The following is a 9,616-nucleotide window of genomic DNA, read 5'->3' as shown; positions in this document are numbered from 1 at the left end:
AGCCACCCCCGGTTTGTTACACCTTCACTCCCTGATGTTTGCATGTGTTACCCCAACATGTGGGACTAAGTGCCATGTCACAACAAAACTATCAACTGATTGGCCAAGGGTGAACGGTATTGGAAGTTCAGGGTTGTGTCCTAACCGATTTTAGCGTTTGGGTTTGTAAACAAAATTAGGGCATGAGTTCAGGAACAACCTTCTGTTGTCCCAACCTATATCGCCGCCATTGCTCTTACAACTCATCACAGGAAACACGAGAGAAACAAAACTTAGGAGAAGGGGAATGAACATACTTGAGGGCCTTTGCTAGAAAAGAGAGAATGTAACGCTGCGAGCAGTAAGGTTGTTCTGAGTTTTCAAGTTTATCATTAGATATTGGTTTTCATGGATACTTTCTGGTTCTCATCTTGACTCAGAATTAATGCTCAACGAACTTATTTAGGCGGGAACTCAGACAGCGCGAGTCTGGCAGGGCCGGCCTATTAGCGAGTGTACTTTAGTGCAGAATAATGAAAAAACCCCATAAACTAGTGCACACGTGAGTGATCGAACACAAAACATCTCGGTAGTATCGCGGGTGGCTACCCACGAGGCTCCTGAGCCTTACTGACTAACAGGCAGTGTGCACATTTAAGAACTAAGGAAGTGGCAGATCCGAACATTTTCTTAAATTTCAAACGCGAACATTTTTCTTTTCATGAAATGCAACATTTCCCAAATTTGTGAAGATTTTTTTCTAAAAAACTCATACATTATTTGAATATATGAGCAAAGAGAAATTTTCTGTAACTCCGAGCAAAAATTGGAAACACGGTCATTTTTGGAGTCTATGAACAATTTTTTAAACGATTACAGTTTTTGAATACTCAAAGAATTTATTGAAAATGAGAACATTTATTCGAATTAGCGATCATTTTCAAAAAAAACATGAACATATTTTCAAATTTTAACCATTATTATGAAATCACGAACTTTTTGTGAAATGTTTCGAAGAAAAGAGAAGGAGAAGACAGAAACAGAAAAATGGAAAGCGAAAAACGAAAAACGAAAAAGAAATAACAAAGAAGAAAAGCAGAAAATCCAGTACAGAAACAAACAGTAAAAATCATGTAAAAAACCGGACAGAATCTTTCAGAATGTTCCTTTTTTTTATCAACTTCCCTAACGTTCCTGAAGCGGTGGCCTGTGTTAGCGTCATAAGTGGGCCGGCTCACTTCGTTCCCGCCTGTGCGATACTCGGGAGCAACTGGTTAACGAGCGCTTTTTCAAGAGCCTCGCAACGATCAACGTCATTTGACGCGCTCACAGTCATTTGTCACGTGTCGCACTCTGGACGTTTCATTCGGATTTTGTTTATTTTTTATTTTTCCGCACGTGTTTTCGGCTTTTTAAACGGTTTTTTTTGGGTTTTTTTGATGTTTCGGTTTTTCCTCGGTCTTTCTTAGCTTTTCAATTAAAAAAAATTCGGAATTTTTTCGCAAAAAACGCGTTTTCTTTTTTTTTATGAAAGTCACGGTTTTTCTTTCGCGAGAGGACACGGTTGTGCTTTAGCGAGAGTCACGGTCGTGCCTCTCGGAAACAAAAAAAAACGTGTTTTCTGTTTTTTTTTCTTTCGCGAGTCATGGTTTTGCTTTCGCGAGAGGCACGGGTGTGCTTTCGCGAGAGTCACGGCTGTGCCTCTCGGAAAGGGAAAAATAAAACGCGTTTTCTTTTTTTGTCGTTCGTGAGAGTCACAGTTTTGCTTCCGCGAGAGGCACGGTTGTGCTTACGCGAAAGTCACGGCCGTGCCTCTCGGAAAGGAGAAAAAATACGCGTTTTTTATTTTTTTTCTTTCGCGAGAGTCACGGTTTTGCTTTCACGAGAGACACGGTTGTGCTTTCGCGAAAGTCACGGCCGTGCCTCTCGGAAACGGAAAAAAAAACGTGTTTTCTGTTTTTTTCCTTACATGAGAGTCACGGTTTTGCTTCCACGAGAAGCACAGTTGTGATTTTACGAGAGGCACGGGCGTGCCTCTTTCGGAAAGGAAAAAAAACCGTGCTCCCGGTTTGGTTTTTTCGTCCGGTTTTTTTGTTCATTTTTTTCGTAAAAAAAAGTTCATCAAAACCTATCAACATGGGATCTAGTTTTGAAGATCTCGACGCGAGAAATTCAATGGTGAAAACGGTTCGAGATTTGGACGCACGGTTTAAAAGATAAAACGTTTTGAATAAACGGACCTACGAAAAAAAGAAAAACTCCCAGGTTGCGACAAGTGGCGCGCTGCATGTGCGCCACTTGTCGCGGCCTGGGAAAGTGGAGTGTTCTTTAATTAGTGATTTCGGCGACACTCCAGCAATTTGACGTATCGTGCGTGGGGAGCTCCTATACGGCGCCTGTAGCGCCCCACGAGGCCCCCCACGCTGGGCTGGCCCAGGAAACGCGCAGACTAGCGAACGCAGCTCGCAAAAGGAAAAACTCCCAGATTGCGACAAGTGGCGCGCTGCATGTGTGGCACTTGTCGCGGCCTGGGAAAGTGAAGTGTTCTTTAATTAGTGATTTCAGCGATACTCCAGCAATTTGACGCATCGTGCGTGGGGAGCTCCTATACGGCGCTGCAGGCGCCGGTTCGCGCTCCCGGCGCCTGCAGTGCTCGTGCGTGCGTGGGGAGCTCCTATACGGCGCTGCAGGCGCCGGTTCGCGCTCCTGGCGCCTACAGCGCCCCACGAGGCCCCCCACGCTGGGCCGGCCTAGAAAACGCGCAGACTAGCGAACGCAGCTCGTAAAAGGAAAAACTCCCAGATTGCGACAAGTGGCGCGCTGCATGTGCGCCACTTGTCACGGCTTGGAAAAATGAAGTGTTCTTTAATTAGTGATTTCAGCGATACTCCAGCAATTTGACGCATCGTGCGTGGGGAGCTCCTATACGGCGCTGCAGGCGCCGGTTCGCGCTCCTGGCGCCTGCAGCGCCCCACGAGGCCCCCCACACTGGGGCGGCTCAGGAAACTCACCACGTCGAGTTCACAAACAAGCGCAAGCAGCCACATGGGCTACCTGCCGTTTCGTATTATTATTAGAGTCAAATACTTAATAACAAGGTCGCAGCACCATTTTATTACACAGAACCATTCATCTACTGTATCACTTAAATTTTTTCAATTATTTCAGAAAAAGATCATGATTTTGAAAAAAAGTTCTTCATTTTGAAAGAAAAGTTCACAGACCTGAAATAAGTTCATCGATTTTACAAAAAAGGTTCATCAAATTAGAAAAATCTACAGAGATTTTGAAAAGAAAAAATAATCAAATTGGAAAAACGTTCGTCAATTTTGATAAAAAAAAGTTCAACAGTTCATCGAATTTGAAAATAAAGTTAATCAATTTTCAAAAAAAGTTCATCAAATTTGAAAAAAGTTCACCAAATTAAGAAATGTTCATGAATTTGGCAAAAAGTTCATCAAATTTGAAAAAGGTTCATCAATTTTGATAAAAAGTTCAGTGATTTCGAAAATGTTCTTCGAATTTGAAAAAAAAAGTTCATCAATTTTCAAAAAAGTTCATCGTATTTGAAAAAAGTTCATCAAATTTGAAAAAAGCATCATATTTGAAAAAATGTCATCAAATTTTGTTTAGAAAAGTTCATAAAATTTGAAAAAAGTTCATCAATTTTCAAAAAAGTTCATCGTATTTTCGAAGAAAGTTCATCATTTTTTTAAAAAGTTCATTGTATTTGAAAACAAGTTCATATTGTTTTAGAAAAGTTCACAAAAATTGAAAAGAGGCCATGCATTTTTAAATGTATTTTGGAGAAAAAGTTCACCGGTTTACAATCACCCTTTTAAAACATAAAAAAACAGAAAACGAAAAATGAAAAAAGAAAAACTGAAAAGGGAAAAGAAAGAATAGGAAAGGTAGAAAGTTCAATTATAACAGAACCCAGTCGGTTTACGTGGTGGTTGCACATGTAATTTGCTCGATGAGGTCGCGGGTTTGAATCAAGAGCAGCGCAGTTCGCTTGAGTTTTTCTTTTTTAAACACAGAAGAAAAACCTAGATGTGCCGGCCCAGCTGACGCGCCTGCAGGCGCCGGTTTGCAGAAACAACAGTAACCGGCGCCTGCAGCGCCAAATAGGAAATGCCTCGTGCGTCATATAGTGAATTCCATAATACTTTTTTGCGGCAAGGGGAACCTCCAGCCAAAGCCCAAGCCGTAACCGGTCAGCTGCAGTGACAAATAGGCCCACACTCAAAAGGAATAAAGAAAACCTGGATTCTCCTGGGCCGCGGTAAGCCAGCTAAATACCGGGGCTTTGCTAAAAAAAAAGCTAAACACCGGGGCTTTGCTAAAAAAAAAGGCTAAACACCAGGGCGGTTAAGGACTTCCAGCGAGGAAAGCCACGCACGCGACGCCGTCTCGGTTTCTACCTGATTTTCCGCTATATAAGGAGGCACGGGGACGGACGGTTCCGCCACAATCGTGCTAGATTACTTTGCTCATTGTTACTTTGAGACCGCTCCAAAAGGAAGTTGCTCTACTCTGAGAAGAGGGGCTGAATAACTCCATCGATTCCGATGGGCGCCACTGCCAGCCGCTCGTCGCCGGCGGTCAAGAATACGCGCGTCGTCACCGTCCCTGTCGCCAAGTACCTCGAGATGACGACGGTTGATACGGTCGACTTTTGCGGCAACCTGTGGCACGTCAACGTGCACCCTAGGGGCCACCTAGGGTGCGTCATGGTCACCTGCGTCGACAAGCAAGACCCATGCTCGGCCTCGGCCACCGACGTCTCCATTGAAATCCTGGACGAGACTGGCCAGCACACCATGTTCCACAGCGAGTACGGACACATGCTGGTCAACATGAGGGAGATGGAGGCGTCCTCTTGCGTCGACGGCGATGGCGCCTTGACCGTCCGGTGGACGCTGTCCGTGAACCAGCAGTCAACCGAGTGGCCACTTGGAAACTTGTCCACTTCCAAGGTCGAGGCCGTGGACTTGGAGCCCGCCATGGCCGGGCACTGCACTTTCACCATCAACAGCTTCTCCAAGCTCAAGGCGACGCTGCGGAGCTCCGAGTGCGCCTACTCCAAACCCTTCAGCGTAGGCGGTATCACATGGTTCCTCAAGATCTACCCCAATGGGTACCGGCCCGACGAGGAACGCGTGTCCGTGTTGCTAGTCCGTGACGATGACCACTACCGACCGGCAACGACGGCCCAGTTCAACTTTGAGTTTGAGGGGGTCGCCAATTATGAGTCTAGTAAGATGACACACACGTTCAACGATGCCAGCTACGAAGTCGAATATAAGCTGCCGCCGCTCAACACTGCTGCCGAACACGACCCCCTCATCATCCGATGTCGTCTCACCATTATAGGGATGGAGACGCCGAGCTTGCTCTCTTCCATGCTTTAGGTTCCGACCGCCACCCCGAGACAGTTTTAACTCCTTCTTGAGTTTTTTTTTCTTTTGCGGGTGAGCTTGAGTATTTGTTAAATGCGTACGTATTAGGTTTTTATTCTTGTGATGCTTGTGCTCGGATCCACCAAAGGGTTTTGATCTATCCTTGTATTCTAAAACTTAAAGGAGCCAGCCTGCTATTTTGTATCCATTTACTCTTGGAAGAAAAATCCATATAGCAATGTGTGTGCACCGGTGTCTTCTATGCTAAATAAATGATAGGGAGCGAAAGTCAGATTTTTAAGAAGCCCAGCATCCTTTTAGAAGTTGCGTCTGAAACGTCGTCTGGACCCTAGGATATTAATCACAAATCGCGAACACCACCTCCCCATCACTTCTATGTCGTCCTTTCCCCACTTCTGCCTTTTTCCTCCACTCCTCTGCCCAAACTCACATACACGATCAGATCCCTAGCGAGATGCTCCGCCGACGCGCATGGTCTAGGAAGACGACAACGAATCATCGGCGGGAGGTGCTGTCCACGGGGAGCGACGACGGGACGGCGGAGGCTTAAAAATCCTTTTTTTCATGGAAGATAATTTGGTGCTTGGGGTGCGCTCCAAATTTCAGATCATTTGAATACATGAGTAGTTCTTAAAAAAAAAATTGGGTCAGAACAATAGATGAATAGTAAATCTTTTTCACAGACCCCAAATTTGTCTTTATTGCCGAGAGCTACTCAGTTGTCCAAATGATCTGAAATTTTGAACGCACCCCACACATCAAATTATCTTCCATGCAAAAAAAGCATAACCTTCTGATTTTTCTAGTATTTTCTTTTTTGTATTTTCTCTTCATCGCGAGTGCAGATGAGCCTGGACACCGAGTCACCTCATCCAATTCTTTGTTCATAATTGTTTTTTTACACACACGGCAAATTTCTCATACAAACATGAAATTTTAAATTAAAATACCATGGTAATTTTTATTATGAATCTGCCATGGCACATTCTTCGTTCATAATTTGTTCTTTTTTAACCAAGGCATATTTCCCATACAAACATGGAAATTTTAATTAAAATACCATGCATGGCAATTTTATTATTATGAATCTGCCCAGGCAAATTCGTTTGTTCATGTTACATTTATTGTCACGGACCATGGCAAATTTAGTTACGGATCACGGCAAATTTAGTGTACAGACCATGACATATGCATCTACCATGGCAATTTTTTTACATAATTTGTGTTATTTGTAGATACACAACAAATTTTTGTTAAAATACCATGGAAAATTTTAATTTACAAAGAAGGTAATTGCAGCTTCCTCCACATTTTCGCATCCGGGCTTGGGACCGGCAAAGGAGTGTTAAACCACAACAATACAAAACACACAAATCATTCAGCAAAGCATACAGGCCACACCATCAAGCAAATGTAATACACATAGTCACACAAGCACACACCCAATCAAGCGCTTGCACACAAGAAACGGACATACATAGGGGCACATCACACACACACAATGCACACAAGAAATAGACAGAAACAGTCAAACAGACATAGATAGGGGCACATCACACACACACAAACACAATGAAGCGTGTGCACATAAGAAACGGAAAGAAACAGACATATAGATAACTTATTTATAGGCAGCAGAGAAGAAAAAAGAAAGGAACACACCCGTACCATGAGAAGAGCCCAGAAAATTCGGCCCAAACAATCCAACATACAAAACTGATACATGGCAAACAAGGAGACACAATCGAAACCAGAAAGCACACGTCGCCTAAGATGGAAACAGTCAGAGCATCAGGAGACAGTCAAAGCAGTGGACTCTAAAACAAATCCAAAACGTGTTGTACGTGTAGACCTCTCCACCTAAAAAGATCACGCACAGAAGTAAAACCAAAGCACCACATGCGTCATGCTGAGAAGGCACCGTAAAAAAAAGCAAAAAGGGAGAAAAATCGAACCCTTATAGGCCTAGATTCTTAGTTGCTCGCTTCCTTTGGTATCGTATAAGAAAAACACTGACCCCGTACAACTTCAGAAAGGAATCAGTAAGTTTATAACAAGGAAGGATGCATTTTAAAGCTAGATGCTAACAAATCATGTGAAGATTCACTATTCGATTAGGACAGTAACCTAAACTGTGTAATTTCTATCGACACTCGTAATGCAAACAATACAAAGAAGGTAACTGCAGCTCCCTCCACATTTTCACACCCGGGCTTGGGACCGGCAAAGGCAGTGTTAGGCCACAACAATACAAAACACAAGTTTACAAACCACACCATCAAGCAAATGCAACAATACACAACCAATCATTCAACAAAGCATACAAACCACACCATCAAGCAAATGCAATATTCACACAGTCACACACGCACAGTCAAGCCACACACATATTCACCATCAAGTCACACACAGTCAAGCACACACACAGAGAGTCAAGCAACACACACAAAAAAATTCACAGAGTCACACACATAGAATGGAGCGCTTGCACACAAGAAACAGACATAGAAAGGGGCACAAACAGAAAGCTAACACATGCAAGACCAAAGTAAACTCAGAAAGCTATAAAGAATTTCTAGAACTTGAATGAGTAAACCGATTTCTCTAGAGGGGTGAGGATGATTCAGATCTTCGTTCCTGAAAATAGGAAGCTAGTTAGAGGCCAATTACCATCAAACATAAGAGGAAAAATTACAACAACATAAATATACTCAAACCATACTTCGTTCTGCTTGGACTTCACCATTGACATTGATTGATCATTTTCATCATCACTGCTGGAGCTCTCTTTAGAACTGTCATCATCACCACTGCTTTCTTTCTTGGCAACCTTAGAGACTGGCATGGCACCACTAGAAGATGGATCCTGGGATAGAATAAGAAATGCAATATAAAGCAAAATCTTCAAATGAAAAGGCAAACACCAAAAATTAAGTACCTTAGGCTTCTTTAGTGCAGACTCTTCGTCACTCTCATCAGAACTATCATCAGAATCATCCTTGGACTGCAAATGTTGAATTACAACAAGATCAATTAATGTACAACAAATATCACAGAAGACAATGCTTTCAAGAAAATAAAATTTTAAAAATAATGCGTACATGTTCACTCTTTTTCTCTGTTGTCAGAGGCCTCTTAGCAGGAATAGTAGATTTTGCTGGCTGCAAAACATTGGAAGGAATTTTAAACATTGCACAAAAAAGGTGACCATGAGTAAGCAAGTAACAGAACACTTACTTCATCTGAATCTGAATCCGAGTCATTATCTGAGCTACCACTAGATTTTTCTTTCTTTACAGAAATTGTTTGAGCAGTGATATCCTAGACATAGAAAGTAACCGCATTAGAAAGATGGCATAGATAAAAGATCTGCTACCAGCAAAACAATGTTTAATAAATACAAATATCACAAAAGAGAAGTTACCAAGAGTAAACAAGTACAACAGAGAACTTACTTCTTCAGTATCTGAATCTGAGTCAGAATATGAGCTATCACTAGATTCTTTATTCTTTTTAACAACAACAACCTTGGAAGATTGAACTGGTTTAGCAGTGGTATCCTTGAAATATATTGAAAATGTTAGTATCACATTATAAAGATAGAATAATGAAGCCTTAGTTTTCATATAACTAGTGGACTGATACCTCCTCAGAGTCAGAATCAGAACTTTCACTGGATTCTACCACTTTCTTGGCTACTGGTTTTTTAGTGGCCATATCCTGCAAACGGTTTTCCAGTTAGGACTAAGAAATATGAGTACTCCACAGAATTAAACGACGAGATCAGCGGAATGGTAAGTGCAAGAAATATGTTTTATGCTTTTGTACTCAGTTATCTCACATAGACATGCATTGCTAGAAATATGATTCTTACCCCATCTGACGAATCGTCAGAATCACTGTCAGAGCCATCCAATTCCTTGTTTTTCTTTTATGCAGTAGCAACCGCATAATTCTTCACTTCAGTAGCTGGCTTCTGAAAACCAATGAAGTGAAACATGGTGAAATCAGGCAAAAAGATAATTAAAATGCTATTAAATGATGAAGCTTCCACTTCAAAGTCGGTAGGTAAATGAATACCTCAGAGTCAGAGCTTTCAGAATCAGAACTTCCATTGGATTCTTCAATCTTCTTGGCTGCTGCTGGTGCTTTAGCGGGAAGCATATCCTGCATACATTGCTACACTCAATACTAACATAATATTGCTAGTGCAG

General features: G+C 42.3%; 1 long non-coding RNA gene across 1 annotated transcript; it reads right to left on the bottom strand.

Annotated features, from left to right (window-relative positions):
- Positions 1 to 8,361: 8,361 nt before the first annotated feature.
- On the bottom strand, positions 8,362 to 8,697 carry LOC125553562. The gene is made up of 3 exons (XR_007304114.1): positions 8,640 to 8,697; positions 8,504 to 8,563; positions 8,362 to 8,406 (listed from the first exon to the last, which is right to left on the bottom strand). It is a non-coding gene; the product is annotated as an uncharacterized LOC125553562 (long non-coding RNA).
- Between the last annotated feature and the right edge of the window lie 919 nt (positions 8,698 to 9,616).

The sequence above is a fragment of the Triticum urartu genome, chromosome 4 (genome assembly GCF_003073215.2).
Source record: "Triticum urartu cultivar G1812 chromosome 4, Tu2.1, whole genome shotgun sequence".
Lineage (NCBI taxonomy): Eukaryota > Viridiplantae > Streptophyta > Magnoliopsida > Poales > Poaceae > Triticum > Triticum urartu.
Note: the sequence above shows the minus strand (reverse complement) of the source record. Positions and strands in the feature narration are given on the sequence as shown.